The sequence below is a fragment of the Octodon degus genome, unplaced genomic scaffold, assembly GCF_000260255.1.
Source record: "Octodon degus isolate 3935 unplaced genomic scaffold, OctDeg1.0 scaffold00146, whole genome shotgun sequence".
Lineage (NCBI taxonomy): Eukaryota > Metazoa > Chordata > Mammalia > Rodentia > Octodontidae > Octodon > Octodon degus.
The window spans coordinates 2,934,644-2,943,439 of NW_004524722.1; the positions used below are offsets into that span (position 1 = coordinate 2,934,644).

At 44.4% G+C, this 8,796-nt stretch overlaps 1 pseudogene; it reads left to right on the top strand.

Annotated features, from left to right (window-relative positions):
• The first annotated feature begins 7,847 nt into the window (after window positions 1-7,847).
• On the top strand, window positions 7,848-8,111 carry LOC101585920 (annotated as a pseudogene).
• The last annotated feature ends 685 nt before the right edge of the window (window positions 8,112-8,796 follow it).

Here is an 8,796-nt window from a genome sequence, read left to right on the forward strand (position 1 = left end):
TACACGTTCTTCTCAGCTGCACATGGAACTTTCTCCAAAATAGATACAAACTAGGGCCAGGGAGATAGCTCAGTGGCAAAAGTGCCAGCCTGGCAAGCACAAGGTCCTGAGTTTGATCTCTAGCACAAAAAAAAAAAGACAAACTAACCAGACAATGAAGCTAGTTAGTTTTAAGCCAGTAAAGCAAGCTTAAGTAAATACAAAATAACTGAAATTATACCATGCATATTGTTAGATCATAACACAGCAAAACTAGAAATAAATGGAAAAAGAGAACATAGAAATTGTGCAAACACATGGAATATATATACATATATATTCATATATATAAACTTTATGACACAGGTCTTGCTATGTAGTACAGACTAGGGCCTTAAACTTACCATGTATCTCAGACTGGCCTCAAACTCAGTGATCCTCCTGCCTCACCCTCCTGAGTGCTGGGACTACTCTTGAATGATTTGTGGGTTACAGTAGAAATCAAGGAAAAAATAAGACAGCTCCTAGAAATGAACAGTAATTCCAGTACAGCATCTAAGAACTAGGGCAGGGGATTTATCTCAGTGATGCAGGAGCTGCCTGGAAAGTGTGAGGTGCTGAGTTGCTGAGTTTGATTCTCAGTACAAAAAAAATTCATATAGATATATAGATATATAGATATATATAGAGAGAGATAGATATACAGACATATAGATATCACAAGGAAAGAAGTTCTAACAGAAAATCTTAGAGCTATGAATGCCCACATCAGAAAAAGAGTGAGCTCAAATATATAACCTAATGATACATTTCAGGATCCTAGAAGGCCAGGCATGGTGGCACATGCCTATAAGTCCAACCCTCAGGAGGCTGAGGCAGGAGGATCACTGCAAGCTCAAGGCCAGCCTGGGTTATACATGAGTTCTGAGTCTGGTCAGATAGAGATTAGCCCTGTTGCTGGATGTGGGGCACAGACCTGTAATGCCAGCACCTGTGTTACCAGGGTCAGGAGTGCTGGAGTTTCCCTTCTAGAGGTGGCTACTGTGTTCTTTCTATCCTAACAAAGAACTGGTCAAGTCAAAGGCAACTGCGGGGCCAGGGAGATGGCTCAGTAGAATAAGTGCTTGCCTGGCAAGCACAAAAGCCTGAGTTCAATCCCCAGTTCCGGAAAAAAAAAAAAAAAAAAAAGGCAACTGGTAGTAAAGCTTTATCTTAGTCTACTGAGTATTGGGATCACAAGCACATGACACCATTCCCAGCATTTTTGTTTTGTTTTTTGAGATAGGGTCTCACTATGTAGTTCAGGCTGTCTCGAACTCATTGTGTAGCTCAGTCTGGCCTCACATCCACAACAATCTTCCTGCCTCAACCTCCTGAGTGCTGGGATTACGTTAGGCATGTGTCACCACACCTAGTTTGGGATTTTGAAATGAACAGGTCATACCTATTTCCCCGGCTGTCTGCCATGCCCAGTTCTCCTGCCTCACTTGCAATTCTTTAAAAAATGGGAATTCTTAACAACAGCAACAAAAAGTCAGGTGTGGTGGTGAGTGAAGCTTTTTCTTTTGAGATGGGGCCTTAGTACATTGCTTGGGTTGGTCATGAACTCCTAGGCTTACGTGATTCTCCTGTCTCAGCTCCCAAGTGGCTGGGACTACAGATACTCTGCAGCAGGCCCTGCCACCCCATGAGGCACGGTCAGATAGGTCAAATAGCAACAGCGCTCCAGGGATGGATGGAGCTCTTGGGGACTCTGCCAGCCCACTCTGCCCCCTCTAGTGGCTGCTAAACTGCAGATTTTCAGTCCCAGTGAAACTGCATGAAGGCTGCAATGGAATGGGAGAGAGAAGGTGCAAGAGAGCTGCTACAGAGTTCACTGTTGCTACTGAAATTCAGCCACTTTTCTTAAAGATCTTAGATTTTTTTTTTAATGCTTTGGTTAATTTCAAGGGTTCAAAGTTGATTTTGACAGTTTTTGTGGGTGTTCTAGCTGCTTTTATGGAGGAATGGATTTTCAGACGTCCTTGCTCTGCCCTTCTAGAAGTACTGTTTCTAATGACTTCTATTTTAAGATGTATAAAGCTCTAGATAATCGTATAAAGTCTACTCTTAAGCTGAAGATATAAAATTTGGGGGGTTTGTTTTGCTTGCTTGCTTGTTTCTTGTGTTTTCCTCTGATAGCAGAGTTTACATCTTTACCCAATGTGAAACTGAACTTCCACTTTTCTTTTCTTTTCTTTTTTTTTTTTGGGGGGGTGCATAATGGGGGATTGAACTCAGGCCCTTGCACTTGCCAGGGAAGTGAACTTCCACTTTTCAAAAAGCCTTTTTTTTTTTTTCCCACCTTTTCAGGGGTGGGGCTGAGGGAGCAGGCTTTGTGCTGATTCATATCAGACACTTGGCTCTTGGTGATGATTTAACCTAAGAGTCCAGGCTGGGATGTAGCTCGGCAGTAGAACACAGTTAGGGTTCTACTAGATAGTAAGAAAAGTGGTCCCCACATGGAGTAAGCTGAGGCACAACTGTCGTAGGCAGCTGAATTAGATAGAAATATCATAGGCAGTCAGACAGAGCCAGGCCCTCAAGGAGACAAGATGGAGGACAAGATGACTGCAACTTTGGAAGAGACAGACACTCCCAGCTGTGGGCCAGACCTCAAGACAAAAGAGGAAACAAATACAGCTACACACTTCCCTAGGGATGGGCATCAGGGATTGGTATTCTAAATAGGTATCAATCACCTAGAGCCCAAATGAGTCATTAACTCAACCCCCAACAGGAAGAGACCCTGTCCCATTTTCATGCCCGCTTGCTACGTGACTTGCTTCCTCATTTGGTCCTGGATTTAATCAACTTTACCTGAGCAACAGTGCTTGCAATCTCATTGGTTGACCATAGTTTTGTCCCACCACATGCCCACACCTAAGTGAATTCCCATGTCTTCTCCACCACCGCATTGTTTTACCTCTATAAAAGCCCCTGGAAGAGACAGCTTCCTGGGGACCACCCACCAGGGCCCACTTCTTGTCCTTCTCTTGGACAGGAGCTTTCTTTCCCCCAACAAATGTATTCTGTTCATAATCTCCGTTTGTTCCTAAAATTCATTCTTCAGTTTTAGAGAACACAAACTTTCCCTGCTACCTTTCAGGTTGGGAATTTCCCCTGTATCACTTGGAAGTCATCTACCTGAGATCATTTGTTCCCTGGATCACAGCTAGAATTTTTTTTTTTTTTTTTTTTAGTTGTTTTGAGACAGGTCTCACTATGTGGTTCAGGCTGGCATCAAACTCACAAGGATTCTGCTGCTTCAGCCTTTCAAGTGCTGGGATTACAGATGTTGCACTACCATGCCCCACTGCTCCCAGGAATCTTATAAACATCTGCCAGGACCTCCCCAGAACATGATCAGGCAAGCCATTGGCTCAGGCTGGTGTGGACACTGTGTGAATACTGCATAGATTGGAACCTCTAAAATACATAGTCTCCTTCTGGTAAGAGATTATATTTCTCACACAATGAACTGAACTCCCTGCTAAATCCCTTAAAATAACCCCTAAACTGGGATGGGGAGATAGCTCAGTGGTCTAAATGCCTGCCTGGCAAGCACAAGGTCTCAAGTTCAATCCCTGGTACTGCGTGCTGGGCCAGCCCTAGAACCCTGGGAGCACCATGCTGCCCTGAAACCAGGCATGGTGGTGCACTCCTGTAATCCCAGTGCCAGGGAGGCTGAGACAGGAGGATAACTATGAGTCTGAGCTGTGTAGTGAGATCCTGTACCAAATGAATAAATAAATATTTTTCTAAAAAAACATAGAGGCCAGGGAGATGGCTCAGTAGAATAAGCGCTTCCCTGGCAAGCACAAGGGCCTGACTTCAATCCCTGGTTCTGCCACCAAAAAAAAAAAAAAACAACCTAGACTAGGAGCCCTCATAGGCATCCTACTCAGAACTCCCTCCTTCTAGCAGGAGCTTTACTTTCCTGCCTTTATGTCTTTTAAATAAATTTGCTGGGGGCTGGGAACTAGTTCAGTAGCACAGTGCCTGCCTGCCAAGTGTGAGATCCTGAGTTCAATTCCCAGTACCCCCAAAATTAATTAATTTTCAATCTGTTTATGCCCTGCATCTGAGGCTTCATTCTTCATTCAGGGACACAGCCCTGCCTTCTAATGACACTAGCATGCTCAAGGGCCTGGGACTAATCTCCAGCACCACAGAAAAGAAGGAAGAGAAGAGAGGAGAGGGAAGGGGAGGGGAGGGGAGAGGAAGGAGGGGAGGAAAGGGGACAAGGGAGGGGAAAGGATAGGAGAAGGGAGGGGAGAGGGGAGGGGAGAGGACAGGAGAGGAGAGGAGAGGAGAGGAGAGGAGAGGAGAGGAGAGGAAGAAAAGAAGGCTGAGGATATAGTCAGAACCGGAATGCAGGTTTTGCATACCTGAGGTCCTGAATTCTCATCCTCAAAATAAAAACACAAAGGCAAACAATCCTTAAACAAAGGATAGGTGTTCTCATTTTTAGGGAAGTTATATTCCTAATGAAAAGTTGTAAAAGTTTTTGTTTTGTTTTCTTTCTTTTTTTTTTTTATTTTGTATTTTTAGTACAGGGTCTCATTATACAGATCGGACTTGTAATGATTCTCCTGGTTTGTTTTGTTGTTGTTGTTGTTTTTTAATTCGAACCAGGGGATCGAGCTCAGGCCCTTGCGCTTGCCAGGGAAGCGCTTATTCCACTGAGCCATCTCCTGTTTTCAGCCTCCCAGGTGCTGGGATTACAGGCACATGCCACCACACCCAGGCTCATTTGCCGGGCAGCTTGCCCCAGGGATGGGGCCAGCACGGCCCACCGGGGATCGAACCCTGGTCCCTAGGTCTGCCTCAGTAGGCGCTTTCGTCTGCAGAGCTATCTGGCCAGCCCTCAGTTTTCTTATTAATAACACAACCAAGACTAAGGCTATTTCTTGACAAGATTTTTTTCTATTGTCCCTCAAGGTCAATCCCTGAATGTAAAATAACAAAACCATCAAGGCATCTTTTACACCCAATGTCTTGCACTTCCGGCACAGCTGTCAGACTACATCAAAGATTTGCTCTCACACGGAATGGCACTCCCAAGAAGAGAAGGATGGGATAAGATGGGATGCTAAAAATAGGTATAATTGGCATGCTCCAGATTTTTTTAATTTTTTTTTTTTTTAGACAGGGGCCGCCTACGCAGTTCAGGCTGGCCTTGAGCTCACTTTGTAGCCCAGGCTGGCCTCGACTCACAATTATCCTCTACCTCAGCCTCCTGAGTTCTGGGATTCTAGGCATGCACCACCATGCCACCCGGCTGACGTTCTAGATTTTTAAAAGTACTTTATATTATAACAGCAGCTCTGTTGTTATGGTCTGGATCTAAAAAGCCCCCTAGACGTTTCGTGTGTTCAGGGTGGAGCTCTGAGAAAGTGGGTTAGGAAGGCTCCAGCCTCATCAATACACTAATGTTGGTCATGACTTGACGACATCATTGGGAAATGGTGGAGACAGGAAGTGGGGCCCAGCCAGAGGAAGCAGATCACAGGGGCGTGACCTTGGGTCTGCGTCTTGTCCCTGGTCCCTGGCCCTCTGGCTCTTCCGCCTCTCTGCTTCCTGACTGCTGTGAAGTGAGCGGTTCGCTCTGCCACATCCTTCTGCCATGATGGTCTGCCTCACCTGAGGCTCACAGCCGCGGAACTGACAGAAAGGTCTGAAACCATGAGCCCAAATATACTCTCCTCCTTTCAACTGACTTTCCCAGGTATTTTGTTACAGCAATGGAAGAAAGATATCTAAGAAAAAAAAAAAAGGTGGGGTGTGGGTCCTACAGCCATCCAAATCGCTCAGTGGATTAAAGCGCCTTCTTGGGCAGACACAGAGGCTGGGGTTCGATCCCCTGCGTGCTGTGCCTGCCTGGCTCCCGAGGTGCACTGAGATGGCGACTGAGACTGGGCATGGTGGTGCGCATCTGTAATCCCCGTGCTTGGGAGGCTGAAAACAGGAGAATCACTAAGAAACCGATCTATGTAGTGAGACCCTGTAGACCCTGTACGAAAATACACACACACACACACACACACACACACACACACACAGAGGGGGCCAGGGATGTAGCTGAATGGCATGGTGCCTGCCTGGCAAGCACTAGGTCTTGAGTTCACTTCCTGGTACAAAATAAATAAATAAAAAGAAAAAGAAGGGCTCACTAGTGAGGCATGGTGGCGCACACCTGTAATCCAGCAGGATCGCTGTGAGTTTGAGACCAGCCTGGGCTACGAAGTGAATTCAAGGCCAAACTGAACTACACAGAGATACCCTGTCTCAAAAAGACAGAGAAAAAGAAGAAAGAGAAGAGGAAAAAAAAGGAAGAGCTCATCATCTTTAGATGACTGTCTTTCTTTCTTTCTTTCTTTCTTTCTTTCTTTCTTTCTTTCTTTCTTTCTTTTGAGTCAGGGTTTACCATGTAGTTCAGGCTAACTTCGAATCATAACCCGGGTTAGTTTTGGATTCACAGTGATCCTACTGATTCAATCTCCTGAGCTCTGGGATTACAAGTATGTACCATCATGTAGTGGTACATCTTTAGATAATTTTTTAATGCAAAGTAAAGTATTTATGACCACAATTATGGCCCTTCCTGACTGGAAAAAACACTGGTGTTTTCACACCTGTGATCTCAGAATTCTAGAAGCTGAGGCAGGAGGACTGCCATGAGTGAGACCAGCCCGGGCTACCTAGTGAGACTCTAGCTTAAAAAAAAAAAAAGTCGGGCTGGTGAGATGACTCAGTGGTCTAAAGCACCTACTTAGAACAAGTTTAGCAAAGCACAGGAACCGCGGTTCAATCCCCAGCACCACATGCCAGCCAGCCTCGCCCCCTGGTGGGCTGAGCTGGCCACACACACACACACACACATAAATTAATTAATTAATTAATTAATTAAAAAAAAAGTCTTGGAAGGGCTTCTGTGATGACTGTCCATATCACTTCTGAGATTATCTTATTCCCTAATTTAACCTTTTATTATTGGCAGCAATTGTGGTGTACACGTTACAAAACAGGCTATAAGCCTCTCAAGGTTTATAAATATATTCATAGGGCAGGAGTGGGAATGCAAAAAGAATTAAGATGTATTATATGCATGTACCAAACATAATCATTATGTACTGCGAACATGTGCTAATAAAATGAAAAGATATAACAAAAAAAAATAATAAAATAAAAAGATATAAGTGCATTCACCATCTACATCACTCAGAGAGCTTAGACAAATAGAACAAATGGAATTAACAGAAATAAATAGGGGAGGGGCTGGGGAGATAGCTCAGTAGAATAAGCACTTGCCTGGCAAGCGCAAGGGCCTGAGTTCAATCCCTGGTACTGCAAAAAAAAAAAAAAAAAAAAAGGAAAGAAAAGAAAAGAAAAAAAGAAAAAGAAAAAAGAAATTGGGGAGCTGGGGTTGTAGTTTAACAGAAGACCATTTACCTAGTATGTGCAAGGCACTGGGTTCAATCCCCATCCCTGCCAAATAAGCTAAGAAGAAAAAAAAAGAAAAAACAAGTTGGTTAAATTAGAGAAAACTAGAGGCAGCCAAATAGCTCACCTGACTAAAGCACCTGCTTAAGCAGAACACAGCCATTGGTGTTCAATCCCTGGCATGCCATGCCATGCCATCCCTGCCCCTGAGACAACCTGAGAGGTGTTGGAGACTGGGCGTGGTGGCGCACACCTGTAATCCCAGTGCTTGGGAGGCTGTAAACAGGAGGATCATTACAAGTCTGATCTCCATAGTGAGACCCTGTAGACCCTGTATTAATACATTTTTTAAAAAAAGTTAGACTCCCGCCGGCTCTACAGATATGGCCACCTCCCGCCTACCCTCGGGCATGCTGACACTGAAGCAGTTCCTAAGAAGGCAGCAAGTTCTCCTATACCGAAGGATTTTGCAAGCAATTTGGCAAGTTCCAGATGCGTCTGACCGCAAATACCTGAAGAACTGGGCAAGAGAAGAATTCAAAAGAAATAAGAGCACCACAGAAGAGGATACAATCCAGATGATGATTGCCCAAGGCAATATCCAGCTAAACGAGTTAGAAAAAGCACTTGCATTAGCAAGATCTTAACCCTAGCATTCTTCTCAAGGATTTCCAGATAGTCATGTTTTGTTGAGGTTAGGCTTAATGGACAGCTCAAAGCCAAGTCAAACTGTTAGTGTGTACAGTGCTCGGGCACAACTTCAGACCAAAGTGGAGCTTAAGTGTCAGAGCAAAGAAAAACAGGATGAAGCAGCTCCTTTAGAACTGAGATATGTGAATTCTGAAAATGTGTCAGCAGTTTTCATAAGAAACAAAAACTATTGAAAAATGGCCAGTTGCACATGAAAAGATGCTCGATGCAAAGCATCAGGAAAATGCATATCAGAACCATAATGAGAGTTGGGTGTGGCAGCGCTCTTCTGTGACCCCAGCACTCATGAGGCTGAGGCACGGGGATTGCTATGGGTTGGAGGCCAGCCTGCACAATGTAGTGCCTCAAAAAGACAAAAGAAGCACAACATTATAAGGAGTTAGCACATGCTTTTAATTACAGTGGCTCTAAAAAGGAAAACAAATGTTAGTGAAGATGTGGAGAAATTGCTCAGTAACACATACCTGGAATCCCAGCACTCTGGAACCTTCTCAAAAAATCCTTCTGTATCACCTTTAAGGGTCACTGAAGTACCTTGTTCAGCTGTTGCATGACTTGATTGCCAAAGGACTCAAATAAACCATCACTGGAAAATCTGGATCTTTTCTGGAAAAAAAAAAA